Below are 11,337 nucleotides of genomic sequence, written 5' to 3' on the forward strand. Positions count from 1 at the left end.
GGGCCGGGGGCCTGGGAACTCCGGCACTCGAACTTGCGGGGCACCGGGAGACCTGGCACAGGGAGAGGAGCGCGAGCAGCTCCCGGGGCTCCAGCGCACTCTGGGGGCACCGTTCGCACCCTCCCCCCTGAGAGTTTCTAGCTGATCTCTCTTGTGGTCGGTTGCCCGCCCCAGATCCGGTGGGTCGGAGGAGTGGAGGGGTTGGCAGGGATACTGGCATCTCGGCTGTGAAGGTGGTGGGGGACAAGCAGTGGGAATAGCCCGCGTCCTGCCGAGTGTTTTCCATGCACAGGTCCTTCTGCAAAGCTGGGAGTTTTCCACCTGGCAGTTTGCTATACACACACAGCAGCTACTGCAGGACCACGTTCGAAAGATAGGGAAGAATTGGTAACATACTGTGTGAAAGCCAGTGTGCATGTAAGTGAGCTGAAGAGGTGATGGCTGGCAAAGGGAAGGCGTCCTTCTGCCTTTCTTCTTCTGCTCCAGTACTGCCTCTTGACAGAAGGAAATGGGGCTTTGCCAGAGGGGGTAGTATGGAATGGAATTATGGGGATATGCCAAAGGGACAGTACTAGAATGCTGTTACTGCTGAGCAGAGAAAACAAAATTTGAAGCCTTCATGCCCTTATGGTTGCTTATTGGATATGTGCCTGTGTTTCTCCATGAGCACAACAAATCTTGTTTCTGTTAAAATAGTGTAGTTGGCATTGGTACTGATAAGTGCTTTAGCTCAACTATTATCAAGGATAGCATTATTTTATTAAGGGCAGTTTGGGGGGGGAATGTGTCTTGCAGGGTTTAATTCTGGAGACAAAACTACACATAAATTCATTTCTTAAAATTAATTTCCCCCCCTTGGTGTTTTTTTTTAAATAATTAAACTTTTTGTCAGTCAAAGAACCATATTTCAGTATCCAATTAAGTGTTTCTTACTAAATTCATTGGAAAAGAAAGTTTTTAGTTTAATATCCAGGTCAAACTGAAGTAAAATTCTGAATTGCCCAGCTAACAGAATTCACCTGAATGCTTAGAAATGATGGCTGTGTAACATTACTTAACAGTTTACAAAATCTGGTACTTACTTAACTGTAAACATTTAAATGCTTGTACTTCAAGCTTTCAAAAAGCTGAGAAAGCACTTTTTTATTTTTAATTGCATGTGAACTTGGCCTATTTGTCCAGAAAATGAAAGTTTCACCTTTGCATAATGAAAATAATGCTAATCATAAAAACAAGTTCAGTAAAAGTCATACATGTGTGTAACTCTTCTGTGTGCATATTTCTTGAAGTATGCCGGTTTCAACTGCATTTTATACAATTCAGCATTTATAAAATGCTGAATTCTAGCTGTTATGTTTATGTTGTCAGCTATTTTTGAGTTTTGGACATGAGAGCACCATTTCTAAAAGGAGTTGAAATGCTTAAGTGTGGTTTTCTTCTCTCCCCTTCAACTTAAATCTGTCAGACAGATGACACATTCCTTATGCCAAACAATCATCAGATTTTGATTAATCATGCTAGCTGAGGCTCAGGAGGAAAGAAGATACTTGACAGATGTATTTGTTTACCTTTATAGTGAGTACAAATTCTGGTCTCTCCATTAGTAAATGAATCATTAAAACTCCCTTAGCTATGGGATTCCCAGTTAGCATTAATACATGCATTAGGAAAACTTGTTTTATGTGAATATTATCAACCTGTGAAAGAACACAAGCCTTTGAATTCGTTTGGCAGTTGGGTAGAGCCTTCCGTGGTGGAAAAGATACGGTTTATGCGTTTTTTCCCATATTCCTAATTAACAGCATTTAGCTACTATTCCCCACTAGAAAAACTTCAGACTGAATTTGTTCAGTGGTTAGGTGATTCTTCCTAACTAGTCCAGTATGTAGGGTTTTCTCCCATTTACTGGGTCTCTTAGATCCATGCTTAGTCTTACTAAAGTATTCCTTACAAAGATCCAGCCCACACACCACCCTCCTTCCTTCCAGGATGACAATGTAGGATGCCTCAATCTTTTCATAGGACTTCTGAATCCTGGTTTGGAAGCACTAAGAAAGATCTTTGAGCTCTGAAGTACAACTACAGTACTCTGGACCACAGTCCTCTGATGGCCTTTAGCCAAGCTTGTGGTCTCCATTATGGGGTCAGTTCACTCTGGCCCATGGTCAGACATCCATATTAGCTTTGTGATTTGTTTTCTGAATTGTATGTAAACATAATGTACCAGCAGAATAAGTTTTAATACCTGAATTAAATGAGTTGATGGATACATGTTTTGGTTTCTATTCTTAGTGTGATTTCTGGTTTGTAGCTGAGATGTGAGTCAATCCGATTCTTTCTGAGGGTCAGCGAAAGCTCTTTGAATGATTAATAAAAGTATTAATTCTAACACTGGCTTATCCGTAAAGAAGTTGATTTCACATTTTTGTCTTGTGTTTATCTTAGCTCTGTTTCCATTGTGCCTTCTGTGTTAACTGATGGAAGATGCGTAGCTGAATAAATTGGTGTGCCTAATACAGCTTCAAGACACTGGGAATGGTGTTGGATCTTACTGCTAAGAACATGTGAATTGCACCTGGAGGTAGACTTCTACCAAGAAGGTAAAAAGTTACATTGAGACTCAGAGAACCGATTGTTTTTATTAGTGTTGCAATGTACCATTTTTTTCCCTAGTAGGAAGAATATGGAAGAGGCTGTATCAGTACCTCTTAAACAGTTGTTAGGGGGTTTTTTTTTAATGTTCCTATTTTTCACAAGAGGAGGCTTCCTTGTATTTCTGAGTCTCTGAAGTGGAAGTTTTGTTCTTGTTTTATTCTAATTTTAGTTAATTTCAAGTAGTTTGTATTTTAAATCATCAATGAAATAATCTTTAAAGAAAAGCATATACCTTTGTATGTTATATATAGATTACACTTCAGATACTTTTGTGCTGTAGTTTAACTCAGAAAGAAACTTACAAATAGAATTCAAAGTAGAATTACGCTATTCACCAATTCCCTCTTAAATATTCACTTGAAGGATTACTTCAACAGATTTCTTCAGGCACTTTTTATGATTTATTTTATTTCTTGGTGCATTGTGATAATAAATAGGTATTTAGTCTATTGCTGATATTCATGGATTGACAGATTTCTTCCAAACTTCTGTAAACTAATGTTCACCTCATTATTGCAGATTTTCTTGTAAGTTTATTTTTAGTTGATGAAAAGAGACTTTGTGGAAGAGACTTCACTCATCTGAGTCATAAGGTGGCTTAGTCTTTTCTTCAGTGATCTTGATTGTTTCATGTACATTTCTGGCAGTTCTCAAGCACTTCATAAATGTGTTTTACAACTTGGTTTTGGTGGCTGGTCTTTCTCTGGCATGGGTTGCTTGTTTTTTGTGGTTTTTTTCTCTTAGTGCAAGTACTGACTCGAGGATCCAAACCAAAGCAATGGGTATCTATGAAGAGCTGTAAATGTTGTGTGGGACTCTACAAGAAGTTTTCTTACTGTTGTGAGCATGTCTTATGCCAGCTTTAGAATGGTCTTTGAGTTCTTCAAAGTAGAATTTGGACAAGGAAGAAAAGCCCCATAGGTGAGCTATTGAGATGTCATTTGTGATACCACCCTTACATCTTTCATCATTAAGGCAAGGGAAAAGGGCTTTCAGTGTCTGTTTTGCTTTAACTTCATTGATGTTGTAGCATATTTCTTAAAAGAATTAACTATACCTTGGGGCTTATCCGTTGAACAAGAAAAAGTAGGAGTACTTTCATTTTAGGTTACTTTTTTGTGATGGAAAGATTACTGTAGGCTTTTCCACCCTTAAAATGTGGACTGAAGTCAGTCACCTACTGGGCAACTGGTAGCCTCCTGTTGGACAGGTAGCCAAACACTGTAATTACCTTTTACAAAATGAAAATAGTTGTTGTCCTTTTTTTTTTTTTTTTAAGGGCAAGTTTCCAAAGATTCGCTTTGCATCTAGACATACTGCACCAGTCTGGAAAGGTGATACAAGAGTTATTTTAACCTAAAGCAACTTAGCAAAATGACCTAATGAAATGAGCTTAAAGTTTCATATATACAGGTGTTTCCTCAGGCATTAAAACTTCCTCTCTTTAGAGGCCAGCATATCCCCTAATGATGTCTTCAGCAAGACATTTGAAGGGCATCTTGCAGAAATAAATGTTTGTACCAATTGAGTTTGGTATAGTCACTTGTTTTTGCTTCCTAAATAGAGCACAACTCTGTTAATGCAAGTATCCTGTTATTGTTCAGCACAAACCATCATTGCAGGACTATGTCAGATCTGTTCTGCTTCCATTTATAGTTGAGACAAATTACTGTTAAACAAACATTTTTCCATAGGTCCTTTAGCTGCTCCCATAAGGCAGATTAGAGCTTACTCTAAATTGGAGCCCCTGGCTGTCCCCTTCTGTTGTTCCATTTAGTGGATGAAGAACTGCTTCAGCAAAAGGACTAACTCTGGGGAAATTATTTGCAGTAAGAATCATGTTGCTTTGTTCTCATTGTGTTTCACTGATGCTGCATATCCTGAATAAATAAAATTATCGCTTTTAAGTTTCTTGGTTAATGATCAGATTTTTCACATAAAACCAAACTCTGTGAGCCACATCAAGTAATCAAGTTCTATTTTTATCCTAAAATGCTTAATCTGTCAGACCATTCCAGATGTAGTGTTCTGTGCATTGTGTACGACTTCTGGTGAGACAAATTTACCTTGCATGTGTTTGCAAGAAATGTTTTTTAGGGAGTGCAAAGTAGTCTTGAACCTCGGGGGATCTTCTGAATAGTGCAGGTTCTGGTGGGACTGAAGGTTTTAGTTGAGGCATGGGGCTTTCACAGTGCTGCCTGGCTTGGATATGATGGCACCACAGCACTAGTGCGAACTCAACCCAACTTGTTTTTATTTTTAAATATTTATATGAAATAACCTTGTTAACTGCTCTTAGACAAATAAGAGTCTTTCTTAGCACCATAACAGTTGCATTCCAGAGGAAAAGACTACTGGTGTTGCTGTGCCTAAATGTATCATTCATCTGTTTGCTTCGCTAAAAGTACATGGTGCTCAGAACTTACTGTATATTTCTGTGAAACTGGACAAGGGGAGGGGATGTTTTGGCAGATCTTTTGCAGTATTGTCATTCAGAGCTCTATTTCAGGAGGAAATTTTTATATGTTTTTTTGGGAAATAGAAGGCTTTTATTTTGTGTAAATTAGATAGTTGAGGAGTGCTTTAGGCTTTTTATGACCTGAAAATTGGGGCCATATGCCAAGCCCATATTCATTGTTGCAGCCCTTCCTTGTATCAAGATCTAACAGGACTTTCACAGTAAATGTTTTAGTGAGTATTAATTAACATTTGTACAGGAACTGTATGTAAGTGAAGGTGCTGACAGAGAGTGGTTGTTGCAACATAGTGTTTGGCTTTTCTCCTTCATATCAAAATGTATTATGTAGGGAACTTCCAGGTGTCCCTCAGACTTCTGATAGTGAAAGAACATTTGGATGGGATTAAATAATGACTGCAGTGACATGATCTTGCTGGCAAAGATGAAGCCTGATAAGAAACATTTTCTTCTGGTCAGCCATTGGGAATATCTTACTCTGGGTCTGCCTTTCATGTTTCTGTAATAAGCAATCTAATATGTTGATCAATGCAAAGAAATGTGTCTGGAAGGTGGTGTGTGTTCAAGGTTACTTTATTTTTAGATTGTGTACTGGAAAAGTAACTTTAATCAGCATGTTCTCCACTGTGTGTCCTGATGGAGGTGCTCTGATTTTGTGCTCTACTATACTGTTAAGTCCAATATAAACAGAATAAAGCCTTTTAAAATACTTTTTTTTTCCTGAGTTGAAGACCTTGCTTCAGTTTACTGAGAAGAGCAGCTACCTTTTCACTTTCATTTTACCTGTGAAGCTGTATCCGATACTTACTTTTTGGTTGAGTTCGCTTTTTTCAAAAGAAGAAGTTAAGCTTTCCTTTATATGATACTGCTAAAAATACATCTTGGGAAACCAGGAGCCCTTTTACTCAGGGTCAGAGATGGAGGTATCAAACTTCTAGCTCCTTTTTAAGCAAAGGAGACCTTAGTGCTTATAGTCTGTGAAGCCAGGCTGTTGCTTTACTAAAGTGTAAGATTTTACAGTCAGTGTAAGTTTTATCTGTGGGACAACATAGGGGAGAAACCTGCAAAGCTGTTGTGCACGCTACTCTTCATTTCACACCAGCGTGGTTTTAAGCCATCTGCATTTTGATTGAGTTAAAGTTCCTATGTGACTAGTTTTTTTTGTTTGTTTTATCTCCGGTCTTTCTTCACCTTCCTGTTCCTATTTGCTACTGCATTTTTTTCTCCTTATGTGCCAGTATGCTTTGTTTGGGCTTTGTCTGTGATGGTTGTGCATAGCTACAGAAAAGCAGACTTTGCCTTCTGTGACCTGACACCAGGCAGAAATTCAGCCAGGGCAAGAATAGAAGAGAGCCTGTAAACTCAGCACAGGAGTCCTGAGTCTTTCCATTATTAACAATTAAAGATGATTCCAAGATGAATTAGGTAATGGATTAACTAACTCATGCAAAGAGATCAAGGATAAACAAAGAGATATATCCTGCTTTGCAAGAATTTAGATTATTAGGATTACATGCTGCCTGCATGTCTGGGAAAGGAAGAACAAAATTCCCTGTTTTCAGTGTTTAACTTTGTTAGTAGATAAGGTGTATGATGTGCCAGATTAATTCAACAGCAAAAGATAAGTTTAAGCTTTGCAGGAGGTGTTTTTACTGGGTAATGGGTTAAGAAATAGAAGCATCCTGTTTAGTCCTGCCCAGCAATGCTACAGCTTTTTCTTTAAAACAGTTAAGCAGTGAAAATGATTTCTTCCTACTTCCTACACCCTGTCCTAATCAGCATAATATCATGGCTGGATCTAGACCAAGAACTGTTGATTGAGTAAAATATGAAGACGGTGACATGGTTTTGTTTTCATTGTTCCTTTTTTCTGTTTTGTTTCTGAGGTGTGAGATATTGCTGGCTTTTTATTAGGGCTATACAGTCATATCCTTTTTCTTATCTCAAAGGTGATACAATATTATCTTTCTGTTTTAAGGGTAAGAAATAATTTGTAAGTCACAGTTGCAACTTAAATTACCTTTCACAAGCTGTAGGGATCTTTGCACTGTATGCTTTTTAAAGCCACTTTATGGAAAACTGCATATGCACAATTAATGTAAAGCCACAGTATGCTGCATTTGTGGGATGGAGTCTCTTAAACTATCTGTAAGTTTGCTTTTGTTTCTCTCTGGTGGATAAAAATAATAAAAAATACTGGTAATAAAGAATATTTGTTATGGTTAGTATTCCTCATGAAATGATGAAAATGCACCTCTAAGTATGTAGATGAATAGTTTTATTGTGCTAAAAGTCATTCAGTGAGAGAATAAATTAGAATCCTGAAAGGAAGGAGCTTTCAGTTGGCAGTACAGTGAACAGAAATGCAACACTTTATGGGTAGCCTTGGGTAGATTGATACTTTTATCTGCAAAAACGCAGTGTGGGTAGTGAAGCTCTCTGTAAAATGCAGTCCTTCTGCAGTTAGATCTATTCGCCTTTAAAGTTCATCCCTGAAATAGATGCTTTGTACAGCGTTACTATAGATTAATACCTGCATATGGGTGGTTTTTGGAGTATTAGGTGATGAAGTCTTGTTTTGGTGATCTGATTTCCTTCAAAAACGGGGTTTATTAGATTTAGCTTCATTATCACGAGTGTCGGGTCATAAAAATAGTTGACTGGAGTATGACTTTGAGTATGTATTATCGAAGTTAGTACCTACTTGCAGTGACTTTAACTTACCTAGTGTGCATTCTGCAAAACTGTGCAATTTGTAAGTGAAGAATGGCTCAGGTTTTCATAGTGTATAGAATGCAGGAACTCTGTCTGTTGTGAAGACAGGGAAGGTAGCTTTAGGATCCTGGTAGTTTTAACTGTATTTCACAGGAACCAGTTAAACATGATCATGAGTGCGCTAGAAATACCAGAAATGATAAGGTATGACTTCTGCAGCAATTACATGACTTGTTTGCCCAGGCTTTGTAATGTGAAGGATTGCACATGTAAATGAAAAGTGAAACTGATTCTGCCACTGCATGCAATTACTTGTAATTTTAAGGTTTCAGGTAAAATCTTCAAATGTTAAGAAAGGCCAGAATTAAAGTTGAAGAAGCAACCATAGTTGGATTATCTTTTCTGCCTACCTTTATTAAGTTACTGTTCTTAATTATACAGCTGTGGTTTTTTGGTTTTTTCTTCCCCTGCAGAAGCATTCCTCAGAATACAGGTGCCCTGTCTACTGGGGCATCCATCTACTTTGGGCAGAAATAAACCTAGTCTCTAGGGCAGTTATTTCCATTGAATAAGAGGTATAATGCAAATAGAGCAAAAAAAGATTTTTATCTTGTCTGACATAGGCATCTGAATCTTGGCTGTATTTGGTAGGAGTGGGGGTGTGTGTACACAATTGATACTGCAGGTATCTTTGGACATATTTGCTGTGTAACATGCTCAAGAACTTAGTTTCATTTAGGCTTTCTCAGGTCAGGCACCTGAGATGGTAAATAAATTAATCCGTAATCACGTTCTAATACTGTATCTGTTAACAGGGATAATAACCATGCTACTTAAGTGGAATGAGTATGTTTTTTGACTATTTCAGCAATATTTATCTAATATATTGGTGCTCTGCAATGACTTACGAGGAAATCAATTTTTGCTTTCAAGGTAGTATTATGCAGCAGTTATTTGTTTGTTTATTTATTTTTATACGGGACACAGTGAGTAAGAACAAACAAAATCCTGACCAGTGACCTAATAAGTGTATGCCAGGCAAAAATACTGGGGGGGTGGGGAAGGGATGAAAGCCATGCAGTTAAACTGTCATAACATACTTCAGCAATCATTTCCAAATGCAACTTCATCAAGTAAAGAGAATTATTTCTAGTGTACTTTGTGTGTGGTTTCCTAGCCATTACAAATAATAATTGCAGTCATATCAGGAGGTTTGGAAGCTGCTCACTAGGCAGAGTGCTGTTTGAGCTAGTAGTATCTAATAATACTCTGTCATGCTTTATAGGGATTGACCCGAGACAGTATGATCCATGTGCTTGTGTAGAGTGTTTTGTGGATGTCTTTGGACTGTAGAGGATGGGCAGTAGCAGAAGACTTGCTTTGACAGTACGAGCTGCTTTTGCTGCTTTTTCTTTGTCACCGGCAATGTAACTTTTACTTTCCTCATCATTAACAGTGTTTTATGCAAATCCCATTCATATTTAGCCAGTTAAGTTTTTTGTTAGGATGATACCCTAGCTGATCTAAAATCATATCCTTTTCAATACCTAAAATGTCTTTGCTTTTTCTCTTGTGACATGGAGATACTTTTCCTCTCTGTTCCCTGTTCAACTACTCTGTAGAATCTCTTTCTTGCCTTTGTTAACTTGTTTTCCTCTAGTGTTTGGGATCAGCCAGTCCATTCTGTCTCTCGTATATAATCTCTTATTATTTGGGCTGAAGTTCACAGATTACTTCCCCGAACAACAACTGTTGGTTTCCTCACTCTGCAATCCCCATTTTTTTCTTACATTTTTCTCTTTATCATGCTTTGAGGGAGTTGCTGTTCAGCTATCCAATTTTGGTGCAGATTTCAGTCACCTTTCTGGCAGCCACCACTTTGACTATTGTTAGAATTGCGACACGGTTTAGGTTGAAATCCAACCCCCCCTCCACGCTTGGTTGAAGTTTCTTCTGCATTGCTGCCACCTAATAGTTGGATGTTGTAAAGGATAAGTCAGCTTCCTACCTTTATTTTCTGGTACTTTGATCCAGTATATTGTTTACCTGGAAGTGAAAGGAAGATTGTATTCAGTTCCAGGCTGGATCAAGTTTAGTAGAGATATTAGCAGATAAAATATATGCTCTTTGCTGAAGACTGGGTATCTTTTTCTCACATTCCCAAAAACTTGCAAGCATGGATATATTCACATTGCTGGAAGGGTGATAAAATATATATCCAAGTAACACAGGCCAGAATGCAAGTTCCGGCTTCAAAGTGTGCTAGGGCTGAACATTTCCAGAGAAAATATTGCCAAGTTTTTGATTTATTTTCTCTTCCAGGATAATCTTCTTCATTAGATTGTTGTGGTTTTTTGAGCCGTGGTGGTTTTTTTTTTTTGTTATTGTCTTAAGTATATTGGTTGAAATAAGAGTTCTGAAGAAGATCTTAGTATATAACTTTCAGCCCAGTTTGCTTGAGAAGGTTCTAAACTGGTTGGAAAATAGGATGTTAGAGTGGGAAGTGTCAGGCAGTCATAATTAATAACTAGCCTTTCTTTTAACAAGAAATTACTGTCTTGAAGTAAATTACTTGCTAAACTGTAAAAATGAGGTGAGTCACAGTGCATTTAACTTACTACTTTATTTTCTGTTTTCAATAGTATGGTTCTATTTTTCCAATATGACTTAATCTGACTGTGTGCTTACAATCTCCTCCCCCATAACATCTGCTGTTTAACCATGAGGTGCTATATCCATCCTTGCTTTAAAAGCCTGCTGCTGCCTTTTGTAGGACTGCTGTACTCTTTTGTGTGCTACTGGTATCTGGCATCTATAGAGTGAATTCTGGTAAATGATTGCCTTTGGGAGTTAGTCCCACAGAACAGTGTACAAACTAGTTTGGAAACTTGGCTGCTAGCAGAAGGACATTGTTAATTTAGCAAATAGCCACAGTAATTTAAAATGTTATACCTTCTGTTTATTACTGCCCTTCTCTTGGAATTTACTAACCCACAGCTATCAATATAATGCAGTGAGTGTCCTTGCTCCTATTCAGATCAAAAGATTTTGCTTAAACCTCTATTACCGGCAGTTTAAATAAAGTATGTGACCTCGGTCTAAAGAGTGAAAGGTGGTCTTGTTCTGAATTTCTGCTTTGGGGTGGGTTAACCTGCAACAGGAGACAGCATGGGCCACTGCTTGTACTAATTTAACCCTTTGAAGCTAAGTCAGTGTGGGCTGCTTCTGTAGGATTCTGAAAATATGTAGTGAAGCTTACTGAGCATAAAGTCTCTCTATACCAGAGCCTCTTGCTCTGTACATTGGAGAAGTTGTATTCTCTTTAGTATTTAAGTATTTTAATACATTCACATCTATCTGCCTACATTCATGTAGATCTGCCGTGTCTCTGTCCACACCAAGTTGCTTTGTACATCGTTGGAAGAAATTATATTAAAATACAAAAAACCTGCAAGCTGCCTAATTGCACATTAATATAATTTTGTAAATGT

At 37.9% G+C, this 11,337-nt stretch overlaps 1 protein-coding gene across 1 annotated transcript in view; it reads left to right on the forward strand.

Moving 5' to 3' along the window:
• Positions 1-63: 63 nt before the first annotated feature.
• The window catches only part of RNF19A (ring finger protein 19A, RBR E3 ubiquitin protein ligase), a 57,234-nt gene continuing 45,960 nt past the window's right edge, over positions 64-11,337 (forward strand). The window contains exons 1-2 of the mRNA XM_008630684.2: positions 64-417; positions 2,446-2,600. The gene's annotated coding sequence lies outside the window, so the exon portion shown is untranslated. The remainder of the gene's footprint in view (positions 418-2,445; positions 2,601-11,337) is intronic.

Source organism: Corvus brachyrhynchos, unplaced genomic scaffold (assembly GCF_000691975.1).
Source record: "Corvus brachyrhynchos isolate BGI_N302 unplaced genomic scaffold, ASM69197v1 scaffold302, whole genome shotgun sequence".
Lineage (NCBI taxonomy): Eukaryota > Metazoa > Chordata > Aves > Passeriformes > Corvidae > Corvus > Corvus brachyrhynchos.